This window comes from Lolium perenne, chromosome 1 (genome assembly GCF_019359855.2).
Source record: "Lolium perenne isolate Kyuss_39 chromosome 1, Kyuss_2.0, whole genome shotgun sequence".
Lineage (NCBI taxonomy): Eukaryota > Viridiplantae > Streptophyta > Magnoliopsida > Poales > Poaceae > Lolium > Lolium perenne.
The window spans coordinates 212,108,390-212,127,941 of NC_067244.2; positions in this window are offsets into that span (position 1 = coordinate 212,108,390).

A 19,552-nucleotide genomic window follows, 5' to 3' on the forward strand; every position below is an offset into this window, starting at 1 on the left:
ACTCGAGTGGGAAAATACTCAATAATCAACCTCCTAGGGTGGGTGCCATTTTCTAACGTTTCTAAAAAAGAATTATACTCGATTAAATCTTGAAAAAAAAAGGTTTACAACACCAAGTTATTGGAAACTCGTATATCTCATGCGGTCAAATACTTTGCACCCATGCACTTGAAAAATCCATGATGCTCGCAAGAGCAATATCATGCATTTGATTGTGACTACTTCGTGTATATGTGTAGGGGTGTAACGGATCGGATAGTGGCCCTTTCACTTTCGTTTCATATCTTCAAAACCATTAGGGATACGGATATGGATGTTATGGATATGAAATGTCGAGTAGATATTACTGAAATACGGATACATATTAGATGTTCATTTAATTCAAGACGTATACAAATACCTTATAATTTAGGTAAGCATGCAAGTAATTACATGCCGGCAAATGATGTACATGTGTTATACAATAAGTCTAATGGTAGATACATAGATATTCCACCCTAATGCATGGTAGTTTATAGGTTCAGGAACACATGAATACATTTGACCACCCGTTAGGTTGGATAATTGACATGTAAGGATAGTATTGTCGAAATTATGTAACGTAGTTTTATTTGGATGCAAATATATCAATTTCATATCCCTAATTTTTCAAAGATAAAAAAATCCCATTTGTATTTGATCAGTAAATTCACATATTTTGCATAACCATTTTTTACTTTAGTTTGGTTTCTCGTATTTCCATCTGTTTCATTTTCTTGAGTACGGACATGTGAGACACATTTGACCATGAAACACCAAAAAGAAACATGACAACCTCAAACTTGTTTGTATTTTTTGTTTCTGTATACCTAATCAAACACTAGAACCCGTTGTCAAGATATCCTTTAGATATATACAATTTGGAGATCCTGCTAGGATAGGTAAAGATATAAGTGTACATACATACATCAATGATTTTGTTGCAGTTTTTCACAAAGCAATAGAGAAAACCCATAATGCATCGTTTTTCGTTTATAAAAGGGGTTGGCACATGTACAAATGGGATATGTGTTTGCAGTTTATGGAAGCAAACATCTTGTTCCATTTTAGTATTTCTTTCCACCTTTAAGAGCATTTGGTTCAGATATTTTCTGAGGGGTAATATCTCGAAATGATAAAACTAACTAAGGTGACACCGTTACAACATATGGTTTAAATTTAGCACATTGTAAGTGTATTTTTCGTGATATGTTTGAATTGTATAAAAAGTACCATAATCAATATCGGCTACATCATCATATGGTTACATGTATTATAAATATATAGGTATGTAAGTTTAGAATAAACATTGTTTTTTACTCATATAAGGATTGCTAACACATCACGATTAATTCAACAATAATAGACATTATAGAGGAAAGTACTTGAAGATGAATCATTAATAGTTTTTAACATCACCAATCGTGAAGCAATTTGGAAGAGCTAAAGGGGAGGGGTAACATATTTTATTATACAGTGAACTTACTGATTTGACGGGTCATTATATGTCTCACTGAAACTAGGGCCTATAGTGTGGCACCCCAAATTCACTTGAAGCTACCCGGTGGGAGGCATTGGCGCGTCAAGAAAACCCTCGAATTGTAGCGGTGAACTTAAACATTTCACAAAAAATCGAAATTCAAGCACACCGCCACGCGCCAATCACGCGGATTGTTCCTTCTTCTTCCTCCTCCCTTATCCGAAAACCCCCAAATCCCAAGCTCAACAAAAATCCCAAATTCCATGGCCGACATGCGGCACAACGCATTTTTGTGTGTCTGCTTGGATTGAGGTAGCCCTAGCGGCACAACGCATTTTGGTCTGGCCTATCCATTTATAGATTATTTCTCATTATATTTTCAACCCAAAATACACATCGGTTTATAAAACAATAATGGTGCAATAAAATAATCTGAAGTTCAACATTACATCCAAAAAACGATAAAGCTCCCTGCAATGTTTCTTATTAATCCTCATTTCAATTACCGCTAAAGTAATGGCTACAACAAATCGGTGATGGTTTATCATTTCTTGCATGAAAATTAATGGCTACAACAAATCGGTGATGGTTTATCATTTCTTGCGTGAAATTAATGGCTACAACAAATCGGTGATGCTTTATCATTTTTTGCATGAAAAGTAATGGCTACAACAAATCGGTGATGCTTTATCATTTTTTGCGTGAAAATTAATGGCTACAACAAATCGGTGATGATTCATCATTTTGTGCGTGAAAAGTAATGGCTACAACAAATCGGTGATGGTTTATTATTTTTTGCGTGAAAATTAATGGCTACAACAAATCGGTGATGGTTTATCATTTTTTGCGTGAAAAGTAATGCCTATAACAAATCGGTGATGGTTTATCATTTTTTGCATCAAAAGTAATGCCTAAAAGAGTTTATAATTTTTAGCGCGTGAAAAATAATACAGAAAACCGCCTTTTAGCATACTTAGAGGGTGGAAGCTAACCGCCGACATAGAGAGAGAGGATGGTGGCCCCGATCAGAGAGAGGGAGGGGTTATCCTGCCCGTTAGATCATACGATCAACGATCGGCGGGCACGATCCGCGTGACATGGGCTAGACCAATCAGGGCAATGTTGCATGTCTGTGAGAATTTGTGAAGGGAGAGGGCAAAACTGAGTAGTATCAAGAAATCAAGGGCACCTGAGTAGTAAACATACTAAGGGATTCAAATATGAGATTTAAAAAATGGAAAATGCGTGTTTTGTATAATGAAACCCATCTTAGCCTACCTCAAACTATTTGCAATACAAATATACATGAGTGTGAGAATTGTGGCTCATTTAGACAAAGTATATTTTGGGGAAAGCTGTTTTGTGAAGGGCTTATTGTGGAAAACCATGCACCTTCATAGCTAATAGGTGATTTGAGAAGTGGCAATTTATGGTAAAACTTGATTTATCTATGATTCTTATGGTTCCCAACGTGGCATGTCGCGTAAGAAAACTCCATGAGTAAGTGACACTCCTTTTCGGGATTTTTTGCACATTAAATGACTCATTTAACTAGTTAATCTCATTTGTTGACTCTCTGTTGACCAGCTACTTGAGAGTAAAACTGAGTATATTGCACTAGCCAGTATTAGCACTCAAGGAAAAAACTGAGCACACAAAAAATGCTAGTATAAGACTCGAGGGTATACCTGAGTATATCTAAATTTACAGGGTTAGACTCGAGGACGTGCATTGCGGTGCAGAAGTGGAAGACGTGCAATTGTTGACGCGTAGATGCGGGTCGCGGTGCAGAAGTCGAAGACGTGCAATCGTGGATGTGTGTCGCGTTGCAGAAGTCCAAGACGTGCAGACGTGCAACGGTGGACGCGTAGGACGCGGGTTGCATTAACCACCCCTCGCCTTTATAGACGCCTCCTCGCACTATCTCTGTCACTCTCACTCGCTCACGCAACGCCGCCTCTCACGTCCCATCATCTTCTCCGAAGCAAAAAACCCTCTTCCTCTCCCTCTCCTCTGCCGGCGAGATGGACAAGGAGAATGCGAATCCCATCGTCCACGATGTCGTCGGCTCCAAGCGCGACGCCTCCCTCTTCGACGCCGTCCCCTCAACGGTCGTCGCTGCCGTCGCCGCCGGGCGGTCAGATCCCGCCGGGATGCGACCCCTATGAGGAGGTGTCGTACAACTCGCCCCGAACCCCTACGACACCTGCATGGACGACCCATGGAATGAGGTAACTACAGTTTGCTCCCTTTTTTTGTTCCCCATTCCTTTTTGAACGCTATTTTTGCTGGTGTAGATGGATCTGTAGATGGATGAGTATTGGGTTAATATTTGCGCCGATTTTATTCCATTTTTTATCTCTTCTTGATTTCGTTTAAGATTTGGGGTTCGGTCGTTCGGTTAATTTATGCAAGTAATAATGAGATCTCAATCAGTTAATTTATGCAAGTAATCATGGGATCTCAATCAGTTATTTTATGCACGAATCAAAAAATATCAAACGTTTAATTTTGCAAATAATCTGGAATGTGTTCAAGTTCAGATCTGGAATATGTTTCTTTGCTTATGATGAATCGCTGGGCACAATTTTTTACAGGGAGGGTTCAGCGAACCATTGCCGTGTACAAATCTGTTGTGCATGAGCTTTGGTTCGCTTACACCGTCCATGTAGATATATAATTGTGTTCACTCTAACTCAGGCTGCCTCTGTTTTTCCTAACTTTGTTATCATGCACGTTAGTCATCGTTGCAACTCATTCACTCATAATTTCCGTTTGATATGGATCAGGTGTCTGGCAGCGACGTCGGCAGCGACGACGAGGACCAGCACACCAAGACTCGGCAGGTGCTGTGGAGGCTGCAGGTCGGCCAGTACATCTCCCACTTCGCCAAGGGTGTCTACATGTGCCCCTTCTGTACTATGAGACTCGGCTGCACCGACTTCAACTGCCTCCTCACGCATGCTGAGGACATCGGCAAGACCTTCCCCAAAGTCGGCGCGACGGTGAACGCCTACTCCTTCCGCGCCAAGCACAAGGCGCTCGGCATGCACCTCCGCAACTTCCAGCGGGTGGAGATCGCCGTCGGGCGCATGCCTCCGCTCAAGCCCAAGGTGCCCAAGGGGAGCAACAAGTGAAGGCAGAGCCAGATGGGGTAGGCGGAGTCCTGGACGTGTGCTGCTGCTGCCTCTTCTATTTTGTTGTTAGCTAGGGATCCCTTGTTGTTATGTTGTTAGTATGATGGTGTTATGAAGAACCTCGAACATGTTACAATGTTTGCTGTTGTATGCAGCTTATTATCTAGGGAGGGATCCCTATTATCTATCCTTATTCTACTATATGACTGTGTGAATTTATCGTACATTACCCTGGAAATTTTCTTCTAGATTTAACTACATACATATGGACCAGAGGGAGTGCTAGATTTGTTGCCATATTGGGCAAACAACAAGGGCCAAAAGACACAAATAATTGAAGAAAGACAGAAATGCAAGATTCTCTAGATTTGATACTAATTAGGTGAAAAATACAGAGAGAAAGAGGAGGAAAATGTACTCTTGAAAATGCCAATTTGGGCCGAGAGTGACAGAACCCAGCTCCTGCTCACGTGCAACCAAACACGGTCTCGTCCTGTCCCACGCGGTCCCTTTCTACCAGCCCCACGCGACGTGGCCCCACACGTCAGCACAGAACGGTCAACTAAACTGGAATCCTGCCGTGTGAGCTCCTTCTACGGGTTTCAAACAAGGGCTTGGAAAAAACAGAGGAAAAACTAAGGAGCTGGGGAAAACTGAGTACAACTAAGGACCCTAGGGCACGAGAATAGAAAACCCTAAAAAATAAACATATGAGTTGCTATATTGATGATGTAAAATGCATGTATCAATCCCCCAAGCTTAAACCTTTGCTCGTCCTCGAGCAAATAAGCGAATAGATCATATCATGCATGAGTGAGATTATGGTTGATAAAAAATACGAGCATGGCATCATCAACCTATGCATAATCACTTGTCTTGTAAAATATATGAACCAACAACCATACAAATGTGGGCTTCAAACAATAGAAAATCTAGCAACTACCCCTTACCTTTTGAACAAAACTAATCTTTGCATGTTATAAAATTGAACATGTTTCCGATTTCTCTTTTCTCTTTGCATGGCTTTTTACCTTGCTTTCTTAGAGCAACTAGATAAACTCTCATAGAGCAACTAGTTAAAAGAAGATAATTTATTAAACAACAAGATAAACATGAAGTTCAACTTTGTCAAACACTTTCCATGTTTTAAATTGTATCAATTAATAGTCTTGCCCCCTAGTAACCAGTATAAACCTTATTCATGGATCTTTCAATCATGTCATATGCTCTTCTCAACCTTTGCCTTTCACTTTCCATGGCTAACCGAATGCTCGGGTACCTAACTTTCACTCACTTTCTTATTGATCATATATATTGAAATATCCATGACCCTCAGTTTACCCGTTGATTACTAAGAAGTACAAGAGTATCTCATGCACCCTTGTCATCATCTCTTCCTAACTATTTGTTCTATAAGACCACATCTCCATCCCAAATTCAAGTTGTTCTCTATTTCTTTTGTTTATTGATATCACTTCCATGGATCTTTCCTTTGTTGCAAGTTTTATTTATTGAAAAGTTCCATGCTTGTCCAACATACTCAAGTTAATCTAGTTCAAGACAAGGTGTATTTGAAACTTCTAGATATGAGGTGCACATATGCATGAGTGTTACCCATAAATATCCAAACAAAAGAATCATGGATGACACCATACTTTATATTTCATTCAAAACCACTTGACCATGATAATGCTATAAGAGATTTCCAAACTATGAGAAAAATTGATACCTAGTAGATGAAAGCAAAACCGAACTAAAGAGAATGACAAAGAGCAATATGATAAACTAAAAAGCATAAAAGACTGGATAAACTCCCTCAAGCTTTAGTGTTGATGTAGATATTATTTCTTCTTCTCCTTCTCTTGATTCTTTGGATCATGATGGATCTGAAGATCATGAAGCATGCTCATCATGAGGTCATAGGCTTGCCAAAATTGTTCAGTATACCCGGCAAGATCTTCCCAAAGCTTTTCTTCAACCTTCTCCTTGCTAGGTTTCCACTCCGGGGTTGATCCTCTCTCCTTCTTATTGGGGAGAAGATGATCCTACTCTCCTGGGAGATCTTGTTGTGGGTATACTTTATGGGTATATCAACGGCATGGCCTAGATCCGGTGAGCCCGGGTGGCCCACAGATGGTGATGTGGCATGTGGCCCATCGGGCGGCCCAGTTGCTGTAGATCCTGAAGGATGAAGTCCAGCCCAGGAACGAGGAGACGAATCCCAACCGACCTACGAAGGAGGCCGGATCCGTGAAGGCCCATGAAGTATCCGGATCCAGCACGACCTTGATGGAAGGCGGATCCTTGACGTACACGACAATGTAATATTTCGTAGTTAGGCAACTTGTATTCCGGGTAGGACTCTCCATAGAAACCCTAGATCCGGGCGCCTATATAAGCCGGATCCTGGGAGCCCTAGAGGCACAACCACAACTCATTGTAACAACGCGAAAGCGCCCAGATAATTCCAGACAAGCAGCAGTAGGCCGTGTCTTCGAGCAGGTATTCCGAAGCTGGGTAAATCGCGTACCACCGTCTCGAAGACTCTCCGCCCTATGGCCCCTAATTCTTCTCCCCTCCATGAGGATCCCTTCTCTGGAGTACCGTCGAATAGGCAACGACAGATCCTTTGTCGAAACCCTTGTAAATTCCATGCGACGAAGATTAACAACATGATTTATAGAAGCAAGACACTTTCTAGGAACTCTTTCGCCAGTGCTCATGCGAGAAGTTCGCCTTATCTTGTTAGGAGGCGACACCACCCTCACTACAACCAGAGGTATAGGAGGCGGGTGAAGCTTCTCCTTGTATTCAGCATTGGTGATGTTCTTGTGATCTTCTTCTTCTTCATGTTCTTCCTCCTTTTCTTGTTCTTCTTCTTGTTCTTCTTCTTCTCGCTTCTTCTTCTCCATCGGAGTAGTTCCTCCTCTTCCACATAGATGTGCAGTTGAGTCCATCAAGCTCATCATCATCATCTTGCATGGAGGAGCATCGGTAGGAATCTCCCAAGGGCATGGCGAAGGTTTTTGGTGGAGAGAGATCTGATAGACGGGTGCAGAAAACAATAATGTTTGCTTGAAAAGTCTCGAAGCGAGATTATATCGGCAGAGAGGGGTATATATTGACGATTTTTAGGTCAAAATGAAGCGTTGGAGACGAAACAGAGGCGAAACGGACGTCATGAGGAAAAGGTACTTGGTGGTGCGCCCAACAAGGTAGGGCGCGCCACCTGGCCTCTTTTGCCCTTCGGGACTCCGTTTCCCCCAAAAAATTTGCGGCACACTCTTATTTTCCAAAATAATAACTTTCCTAAAATATGAAGATATTTTGAGATTGTTAGGTACCTGAACTCAACTTTAATTGGGTTCTGATGTATGGTAGGGGATATTCTTTTGCAATTATGGCTTCCGGACTCTGGAGATTTAACTCCTCCACCTTTCCAATGAACTGTTCACATGCAATATAATGCTTAAGATGTTGTCCATTAACAACATGAGTTTTAACTTTGTGATATACAGGAAGACTGATGGCTCCACAACGATACACCTCCTGGACAACTAATGGATCTTGCCACTTTGATGATAATTTTCCTGTAGAGAACTTGAAACGAGAGTTGAACAATAATACTTGGTCTCCAACTTTGAATTCCTTTCACTTTATCTTTTTGTCAAGCTAAATTTAACTTTCTCTTTAAATAGTATATAACTTTCATAAGCTTCATTTATCTATTCATCTAACAAGTTTAAATCCATAATTATTTTCTCTCCCACAGTCTTGAACTCAAAGTTGAGTTGTTTAACATCCCATATAGCTTTATGTTCTAGTTATACGGGGATATGACATGCTTTTCCATAGACCATTTTATAAAGAGACATACCCATAAGATTTTTATAAGAAGTTCTATAAGTTCATAAAGCATCATTGATTTTAGTTGGCCAATTAGACCTAGCTCTATTAACTGTCTTTTCTAAGATGAGTTTCATTTCCCTATTACTTAATTCAACTTGAACACTAGTTTGTGGGTGATATGGGGATGCTAATTTGTGATTAACACCATACTTGGCTAAAGTTTTCCTAAAGAATCCATGTAGAAAATGAGAATCACCATCAGTAACTAAAAATATAGGTACTCCAAACCTAGGAAAGATGATGTCCTTAAAGCATTTTCATTGTTGTAGCATGGCTGGCACTCTTTGTGGGGATTGCTTCAACCTACTTTGTGACATACTCCACTGCAACCAAAATGTGAGTGTTTTGTTGTTGAGGAGGGGAATGGTCCCATAAAGTCGAATCCCCATACATCAAATGGTTCAAGAGGCAGTGGAGAGTTCATAGGCATTTCATTTCTCTTACCAATGTTTCCGTTGACACTCATCACAAGCTTTAACATAGTTAGCACAATCCTTAAATTAACCAGGCCAATAAAAACCAGATTGCAATACCTTTGCGGCTATGCGGTTTCCTACGTGGTGTCCTCCACAGGGACTATCATGACAATACTTTATAATACTATGTTTCTCAAACTCAGGTACACAACGTCTAATAATGCCATATAAACTTTCTTATAAAGAAATGGATCATCCCAGAAATAGTGTCTAAGATCATAGAATAATTTATTTCTTTGTTTATAAGTGAAGTGAGGTTGTATAACTTTCCCAACAATGAAATTAGCATAATCAACGAACCATGGGGAAGCTATTCTTGCACTATATACATTAATGTTTGCAAGTTGTTCATTAACAAAGCTATCATTAATAGGAGTGGGATTTACCGGAATGTTTTCCATTTTAGATAAATGGTCAACTACCGGACTGTCCTCACCTTTTCTATCAAAAATATGTAAATCAAATTCTTCAAGCAAAAGAACCCATCTAATAAGTCTAGGCTTAGCATCTTTCTTGTCCATAAGGTATTTAATAGCAGAATTATCGGAGTGTACTATGACTTTAGAGTCTACAATGTAATTAAGGTCTAAACTTATCATATGCAAAGATCACAACTAAGAATTCTTTTTCAGTAGTGGCATAATTTCTTTAGGCACCATCAAGAGTTTTACTAGCATAGTATATGCCATTTAGTTTCTTATCAAACCTTTGGGCTTATACAACACCTATAGCATAATCACTAGAATCACACATAATTTCAAATGGTAACTTCGAATTAGGCAGTTAAATTATAGGATCACTTATCAAAGCATTCTCGAAGACATTAAAAGACTCTACAAAATCATCATTAAATGAGAATGGAACATACTTTTGCAAAAAATATTAGTTAGAGGCTTTGATATTTTTGAAAAGTCTTTGATAAATCTTCTATAAAAACCAGCATGCCCAAGAAAACTTCTTATACCTTTGATATCCTATTGATATGGTAGCTTCTCTATGGCTTCTATCTTTGCACGATCCACTTCAATGCCTCTTCCTAAAACTCGGTGTCCAAGGACTACACCTTATGTTACCATAAAATGGCACTTTTACCAATATAGGACTAAGTGTTGGTCCTCACACCGATGTAGAACTTTGTTAAGACCGAATAGGCAATTATTGAAAGAAGTACCATACACAGAAAAAACATCCATGAACGCTTCCATAATTTTCACAATATAGTCAGCAAATATATCATTCATGCATCTTTGAAAAGTAGCACAAGCATTACACAAAACAAATGGCATTATTCTATAAGCAAAATTACCAAAGTTACAAGTAAAAGTAGTCTTTTGTTGATCATCTTTGTGCACTGGAATTTGAGAGAAAACCAGAATAACCATCTAGATAGCAAAATTGTGAGTGTTTAGATAATATTTCTAGCATTTGATCAATCAATGACAAAGGATAATGATATTTACAAGTACCTTTGCTTAACTTTCTAAAATCGATGCACATTCTATAACTGGTAACAGTACGCTGAGCTACAAGTTCATTTTCATCATTTTGAACCATAGTGATTCCGCCCTTTTTAGGTACACAATGAACATGACTTACCCATCTACTATCAGCCATGTGATAAATATTACCTGCCTCAATGAGTTTAATTTACTCTTTCCTTACCACTTATTAATTTTTGGATGAAGATGGAGTTGATAATCAACAACGGGCTTTGCATCTTCTTCCAAGTTAATTGTATGCATGCATAAAGCGAGACTTATACCTTTCAAATCATCAAGTGAATAGCTAATAGCTGGCCTATGAGCACATATCACTTCAAGTAATTTTGTTTCTTCTTCTCCTGAAAGGTTAGCACTAATAATAACTTGATATATTTTCTTCTCATCAAGGGATGCATATTTCATATCTTTAGGCAAATGTTTTAATTCAAAACTATGATCCTCTTTTGGTGGGGGTAATTCTCCTAGATTATCAGGTGGAATATGCAACTATAACTGCGATGGTTGTTGAGATAATATTTGTTCTAATGCTTCTCTTTCCTCATTACAAAATGTCTCCTCCTGATTAATTACATATCGTTCCACCTTGTCTGATGAAGCGATTGCCACATAAGTAAGAGTTTCCACTATATCTTTTGGGAAATTTTTATTTTTCTAAATGCTTATCAGTAAACTTTAAAATTTAAACTCTAATATTTCACCAACACATTTAATGAATACTTTCTCTTTGGGTAAACTAATTTCAGCACCCATAATATGTAATAATGGTCTACAAAATATGATAGGACAAAATGAATCTTGGGAGCAACCAAGTACAATAAAATATGTAGGGTATTTAATTTTTCCTATTAATACTTAAACATCTCTAACATACCTAGAGGAAAATATACTCTTTATAAGCAATTTTAATAGTCATACATGTCTCTTCCATGTGTATGGGATCAATGTCAGGCTTAATTTCAAGATACAGAGAATATGGTACCACACTTATACTTGCTCCAATATCACAAAGACCATGATAGAATGAAGTTCCAATAGCATATGATATAATTGGTTTACCAACTTTAGTGGTATTACCTTGAATTACTTTGATGGAATCTTCACATAAATAGACATCACAAGGAGTTTCTTCATTTATCCTTTATGGCCGAAATTTGGTGCTTTACGTCAACTTATTCATATGGTTCATGACATCATCTACCACTCTTATTTGCAATAGTAGTGAGAAAATTTTCCTTCACTCTTCTTGGATATGGAGTTTCAACATATTCTTCTATTATGACAGATGATACTTGATTAACCCGTTTCTCAAATTTAGAAACAGATGCAGAATTTTTAAGAGGTTCAACGTAAACATCAAATCCTTTTTAGGGATATTCAAATGGTTAGCAAAAGATTTAGTAACTTCTACCAGCTCATGCGGATCAAGGCCAAACCTATTACTTAGCTCTTCAAACAGTATAGTAGTAGAGAAGTTCTCTACACATGAATATTCATATTCAAAATGGGATTCGTAACCTTTATCAAGATCCCAAGCATCAAAATTATTAGAAATAGTATACAATAAATCTCTTGCTTCCTTTTGAGTTATATTAGTAAAACCCCCTTCAGAAGAATCATCCAGAAAGTCCCTATGATGTTGTGGTAGCCTCACATAGAAACTAATCAATATAATACTCTCGGGAATACCTTGACATGGATTCTTACATATAATTAAGTTCATTAAGCCTCCCCAAGCTTGATCAATACTTTCTCCAACATGAGGCAAAAAAAATGACAACGATCATCATAAGCTTCTTTAGGAGTATAGTATTTCAGATAGAAAGCTTTCCTCAGAAATTCCCAATCAAGACGATATTTATCATCCAGAGATCTAAACCATATGCGAGCATTACCAGAAAGAGATAGATATAATAGTTCCCTCTTCACTTCATCATGATGAATACTAGATAGTTTGAATAAAGAACATATGTCTTCAATAGTGTGTAAATGTCCCATAGCAGTTTGACTTTTATCTCCTGAAAAAGTTAGTTTCATAACTCTTTTGGGAATACCAATAGGGATCTGATACGCCACTTTTGGTTTAGGGATTTTTTCAACCTTATCTTTAACAAATCGGACATATTCATATAGAATTAAGTTCATAGCTTCACGTCTTGAGAGAGCCATGATGAGACAAATAATATAAAAAATGGTAAAAACTTCCTTACCAAACGGCTTACCAATAGCGCTATGTTCCACGAAAACGGCGTCAGAAAAGTGTCATGATGGCTTCCAAGTGCAGGAGATCAATTGTACTACTTTTCAATAAGAAAAGGTTGTCGAACCCACGAGGAGATGAAAGTATTGGTTAGCACGTTTGACAAGTAAACAATAAAAATGATGAAATAGTTTTGGTGTTTTGGGTGTGTAGTTTGAAATACAATAAAGTACTGTAAGTAAATAGCAATATGTAAATGTTCTCAATAAGAGAAAGCCCAATCCTCTATGCAACAAGATGACAATCTCAAGTGTGTGTAAACTTATATGTGATAAGTGTTCCAGAGGGCGGCATGGATTTACTAGCATCTAGATTTCTACACAACATGGTGAATATTTTGCCAAGTTTCATTTCCTTGGTGGCGGATCATAAATTAGGTGTAGCCATAGATATGATCAAGTACACCCCTTATGATGGGTCCTAGAGCCATTTTCATGAGCAAGTATAGGAATCATTAAGACATAAATTGATGAGGTCTAAGACCCCGTTTGTGGCCCGATCTTGCGGTTGACCCGAAATCCAAAGGAGGGAGAGAGGGAGAGCGCGAAGAACACGATGAACACGAAGAACACGAGGAACTCACGCACGCACACCAACCCGATACAATCGATACTTACCCCGTGGCTCGATGGACCACGCCAATAGAATCAACCCGGAAGAGACACGCGGTAGAATTCCGAGCGGAGAGATTGGTGAGGGAGATGAATCTAGGAGTGGGGGAGAGAGTGGGTAGCACTAGAATCTCACACTCACAAATCCATACATCCAACAAGGGTAGCCTTGATACAAAGGGGATGAAACCCTAGGGAGACAAAGCTCAACTTCATGTCTAAGCCTAAATCTTGTCTTAAGAGGTAAGGGGGCGACCGGGGTGCTTATATAGGCATACAAGACAGCTTGGGTCGAACGGGTACAAGTTGGTGGGGTCAAAACCGTGAAATCCAGTCCAGAGGCCGGTCGGACCGGGTCTGGGACCGGGCCATCCGGTCCAAACCGGATTCTGGGCCGGGCGGTGACCGGGCGGGGCTCTCGGGGCCCCGGGACATGCTTCCGGATGGCACAAGCGGAGATTCCGGTCGAAACCGGCCAGGCCGGTCAGGGGCCCGGTCAGACCGGCCCTGGGGCCGGGTGGGCCGGCCTGTGGCCCGATTGACCGGCCCTGGGACCGGCCGGCCTTCCTCTTCTCGCCTCTTCTTCCTCTTCCTTCCTTCTTCCTTCCTTCTTCTTCTTCTTCCTTCTTCCTTGCACCATGGGAGTTCCTCCTCTCCGGTTCCTCGATGATTCTTGTACCTAATGATATGTAGCACACCGATATGAGGTAGCGTTCCATCCAAGGTATGGACGAGGTCGGGTGTCGAGAGGAAGGAGTTCACCTTGACACAAATGGTGGGGATTTGTGTTGTTGGTCCACTTGGGGGACTCCTTGACCATGGTGTAGCGTCGATGATAGACGGGGCTGCACTTGTTGGTCTTGAGGCGGAGGTGTCGAAAGGCCACCCCGCATCATCTCCCCCCCCTTGGGGAAGAGTCGTCCTCGACTCTTGTTTCTCCTCATCGAAGAGGTAGTCCATGACGGTTGTCCCATGTAGAGTTGGGTAGTCGCGGTCGAAGAAGAACTTGGAGAAAAACCACTTGCGAAGGGAAAGCTCCAAGAGGCATTTGGCAAAAATGGGAACCAAAAGAGTGTGGGTGTATCCAACATGTGGAAGGGCAAAAATTTGTGCATGTAAGAGTTGTATGGTGTAAAAAATGTGTGGTGTAGCCTTGTCCCAAGCAAATGGAACAAACAAAAGGCAAGTATCGGCGGCAAAATTTGGGGCAAAATTGTTATGTGCAATGGCAAAACGATGGATACTTCGAGCTTGGGAGAGTGTGGTTGGCGTGAGCCGAGTATGAGCCTCCTCAAGTGTGAAAGAATCCATTGCAAATGCCAAAGATGAAATGAAAAATCCAAAGAAGAGCAACTTTTTGTGTGACATGTGGCACAAGATGCATAAGGTGTCTCTCACATGTATGACATGGTCCTTGAGATTCTCGGAGTGTATGATGATAACATCAAGACATACAACAACCATTGTGCCAACAAGATGTGTTAAGATATGTTGCATAAGAGGCAAAAGAGGTGACGAGGAATTGGTCCAAACCGGAAGCTCGACAAGACAAGTCGGAAACACACGAGGGCGAAGACGTTTGGGAACATACCCTTTGGCGTGAATCCCGTGGGTTGGATCATGTATCTCGTCTGTGTTGGGGTAGCTCTCAATTGCGCGTTTCGTGAGCTCATGCTCCGTAGCGGTGGAAGTTGTCATTCGGGTACCTATACACACAAAAGAGAAAACAAAAAGCGTGTGTGCATGGTAGAGGAACACATCATCCATCATGATGTTCCATGTCTTGTGCACATCACCATTAGTGTCAATCAAGATATTATGAAATGCATGGCGATGGTGCATATGGCAAGAAGGTGCATTCATGGCATGTGGTAACTCATGATCATCAAAAATTGAGAAAGCTATGGGGGCCATCTCATGGACAATGAAATAAGCATTCTTGCATACCAAGCATAAGAAAGAGCAATTGTTCACAATCTTGGATGCAAGGATCATGGAGTAGTGCAAACATTTTGGGCAAAGCATGTTCAACATGTTATCATTGTTGTCGACAACCCTATGTAAAGAGCAAGTGTTCATCAAGGGTGTCACAACACAAGCATGATCATTATCGTTATCATTGCAAGTAAATGGGGAAAAAGTGAAGCTCTCATAGCATGGCATGAACATATTGTCACAAGCAATCAATTCCACATGATCAACAATGTTATCAAGCAAAGCATCACATGGGAAAGTGAAAGTAGCATGTGACGTAGCAAATGTATCATCAAGATCATGCATGCACTCATAAGTCATCATGTCCACTAGTGGGATCATGGCATCATCAACACCTATGTTGTTACCTTTGTAGGCCGACTCATTTGAAGTAGGTGTTGTGGAAGTAGGAGGATCCATGTGGTCGACATGTCCATCTTGGAGCAAGCATGGTGAGATATCATCATCTTCATGCACCATGTACATCGTCTCCATGAGCGGGAACTCGTCCTCCGTGGAACCTAGTGCAACATAAGAAGACACAAACGAGGGAGAGGTTAATGTGTTAGACAAAGCGATGTCCTCCATGGACCTATCATCTCCCTCTCTCAACTCACTTTGTGTATCACTCATGTCCTCCAAACGGAAGCACTCAAACTCACATATGGGGTGGAAGTCACTCAACTCACTATCACTCTCACTCAAGTGGGCTAAGTGGCTCTCATGCTCACATGGGATTGGTACCAACTCATCAATGAAGCATATAGGAGTAGGCTCGACTTTCGCATCTCCATGCGCCTCCTTGGTTGAAGGGAAATTCCCATGCTCAACCATCTCAACTCCATGCGCCTCCATAGGTGAAGGGAGAATCCCATGGTCACCATGCTCAACTCCATCGCCTCCCAAGTCATCCTCAAGCCGTGGCGCCGTAGTGACGAGGAGAGCTAGGCTCGGATCCACATCATCCTTGCGATGGCCTTGGAGTTCTTCATCTTGAAGTGTGGGCGCAATAGGCATCTTGGGGACTTGTGCTTGTAGCTTGTCGAAGTAGAGCGTCTTGGCACTTGGCGTTGTGCATTGCCATGCCATGTGGCCCTTGGCCTTGCACACCTTACATAGGAGATTGGGACATTCCCGTGGAGGGTGGCCTTGTTGCTTGCACTTGTAGCATCGGAGTCCATAGGCACGTGACGAGGTAGAGGCCATTGTGGTGGTGGCACAAGAGGTGGAAGTCGCCTTATGAGGAAGGTATGCTCGATGTGTACTTGCCATCCTTGGAGTGGTAGGCATCCTATCATGGTGTTTGTCGCCTTCATGTCGAGGCTCTCGTCGTCGTGCTTCATCACCATGTCTTGATGAGGGTCGTCGAAGATCCTTGGGGGATGTTGGTCGATGGCGATCATGAAGTGGCTTGTGGCGGCGAAGCTCATGTGGTGACGTATGTCGATGTAGACCATGAGGTGGTAGTGGTCGACGACTATCATGAGATGGTGTGAGTCGATGACGGTCCTTGCCATGCCTAGATGATGGCTCATGCGACTTGGCATGTTGCTTGCGGCGCCTTGTGGAGCTTGGAGAAGAGTGTCGATGATGATCATGTTGGGGACGCTCTTGATGCTCCATATGATGTACGTGAGGTCGACGATCTTGTGCATAAGCACTCTCATGGTGGCGCCTTGTGGAGCTCGAAGAAGTGTGTCGATGGCGATCATGTTGGGGACGCTCTTGATGATCCATATGATGGTGCCATCGTGGAGGTCCTCCATCTTCATATGTAGCTCCATTGGCCAAGTAGGCGTTGCTCAAGGTGGAGTCGAGGTGAAGCTCCGCCATGGTGTCGATGTCGTAGGCGTGGGGTTGCTCCACCATGTCGTCGATGTCGTACCCGTGGTGTTGCTCCACCATGTCGTCGATGTCGTACTCGTGGTGTTGCTCCACCATGTCGTCGATGTCGTAGTCGTGATGTTGCTCCACCATGTCGTCCATGAGTGGTGAGCCATTGTCGATGTAGAGCTCGTCGAAGTTGTCCTCAAGGTGGTGCTCCACCATGTCGTCCATGCTTGAGGAGCCATTGTTCATGTAGAGCTCCTCGACGTCGGTCATGTCGGTGATGCTCGCGGAGCCATAGTCGGTGTCGAGCTCCACATGTTCCTCCACATCCGCGGTGCTTGAAGAGGTATCCTCCTCGAAGTGCTCCGTGTACTCCTCCGTATCCTCATCTTCGCTATCCATGTTAGCACGATGGTATGTATATGGTGTATGTTAGTGGAAGAACACTACCTCGCAATCTTACCGTGGTATGATAAGATCGGGGCGATCCAACAAGCCGAGGTCAAAACACAATTGTATCGGGCACTCACACAAAAGCACACGCAAAAGCTAGCAAATATGGTGTTAGGTGAGTGTGGTGGAAAGCCAAAAGACGAAATCCGAAATCAAGTGTATTGTCAAGAGTGGGTAAAATCCAAAAATTCAAATGTCAAAGCGATGATCACTATAAACACGGAAAAGATGTGGAACGCACACACGAGATGAACGGGGTTAGTGCGACCAAGGAATGAGCGGAAAAGTGTAAGAAGCCCGTAAGCAAGGATGCTCGGTGTCACACTAACACAAGAAGAGATCAAAGCTTCGGTTGCAAAGGAAGAGACAACAAGATTCACACGTGGCCTCTCTTCTCTTATCTCTCTTTTGCTTAAAAGCTTATGACTCTTTTGTGTATGGTGGCACTTGACACTCTTTTGTATTTGGATGTATGGGGGCACTTTGCACACTTTTGCTCTTTTTGTGTTTTGCGGCTTTTTCCTCGCACTATGTTAGCGTTAGCTCGCTTTTGCTATTTTGCCACTCGAGTTTTGCTTAGAAGCTTTACTCCACACTACACACACACCTCACAATCGGGGCCACGTGCAATGTCTCGCAACACTAGATAAGCAATGCTCGATAGGATAGATCGCAAAAGAAGAGGGGTTACAAGGTGGGGTGCAAGTTATACCTAGATGTTAGGCGGTGTCGGAACACACAACTTGCGATGAAGGCGGTGATGTCAAGAGTACGGTTGCAAGTTCGGGGTGCCGAGGATGTCGTCGCTTGCTTCTTAGCTGCGGGTTAGTTGCACAAACAAGGCACTCAAACCGGAACAAGCAAACACAAGTTAGCGGAAGAAGTCGGGTCAATATAGCTTGGCGGTGGTGGCGGTGGTATGCCGTTGGTGGTGGTGTCGATGCTCTTGCGGATGCGGCGGTGTTTGTTGGGGCCGCGGTGGTGTTTGCCGGTGGTTGGGGATGATGGCGGTGTTTGCCGGCGGAGGAGAGGAGTGGCGGTGGTCGGCGGTGGAGGTGGAGGGGTGGCGCCCGGTCCAGGGGCCGGTTGGGCCGGACCTGGGGCCGGCCTGGCCGGTCACACGGCCGGTCGACCGGGTTTTGGGCTGGCCCGGCCGGTCTGCAGCCCGGTTGACCGGATTTCTCAACCGGGACGCAGTTTCTCTCTCCTGTTCTTCACGAAAATCGACCAAATCGGAGGGGAAACGATGGAATTGGGGGCTAAAAGTTGGGGAGATAGTAGATCAAGCACTCCAACACCAAATCCATGGACCAAAACCACTCAAAACGCAACGAAATCGCAGATCCGACAAGAGGCAATTTAGGGCTATTTTTGGGGATTTTTTGGGAAAATTTTTAGAGGGCAAATCCGGTGGGTGGAGGGTCAAATCCGCGGAAACCAAAAGCTGCTGATACCATATGATGAGGTCTAAGACCCCGTTTGTGGCCCGATCTTGCGGTTGACCCGAAATCCAAAGGAGGGAGAGAGGGAGAGCGCGAAGAACACGATGAACACGAAGAACACGAGGAACTCACGCACGCACACCAACCCGATACAATCGATACTTACCCCGTGGCTCGATGGACCACGCCAATAGAATCAACCCGGAAGAGACACGCGGTAGAATTCCGAGCGGAGAGATTGGTGAGGGAGATGAATCTAGGAGTGGGAGAGAGAGTGGGTAGCACTAGAATCTCACACTCACAAATCCATACATCCAACAAGGGTAGCCTTGATACAAAGGGGATGAAACCCTAGGGAGACAAAGCTCAACTTCATGTCTAAGCCTAAATCTTGTCTTAAGAGGTAAGGGGGCGGACCGGGGTGCTTATATAGGCATACAAGGCAGCTTGGGTCGAACGGGTA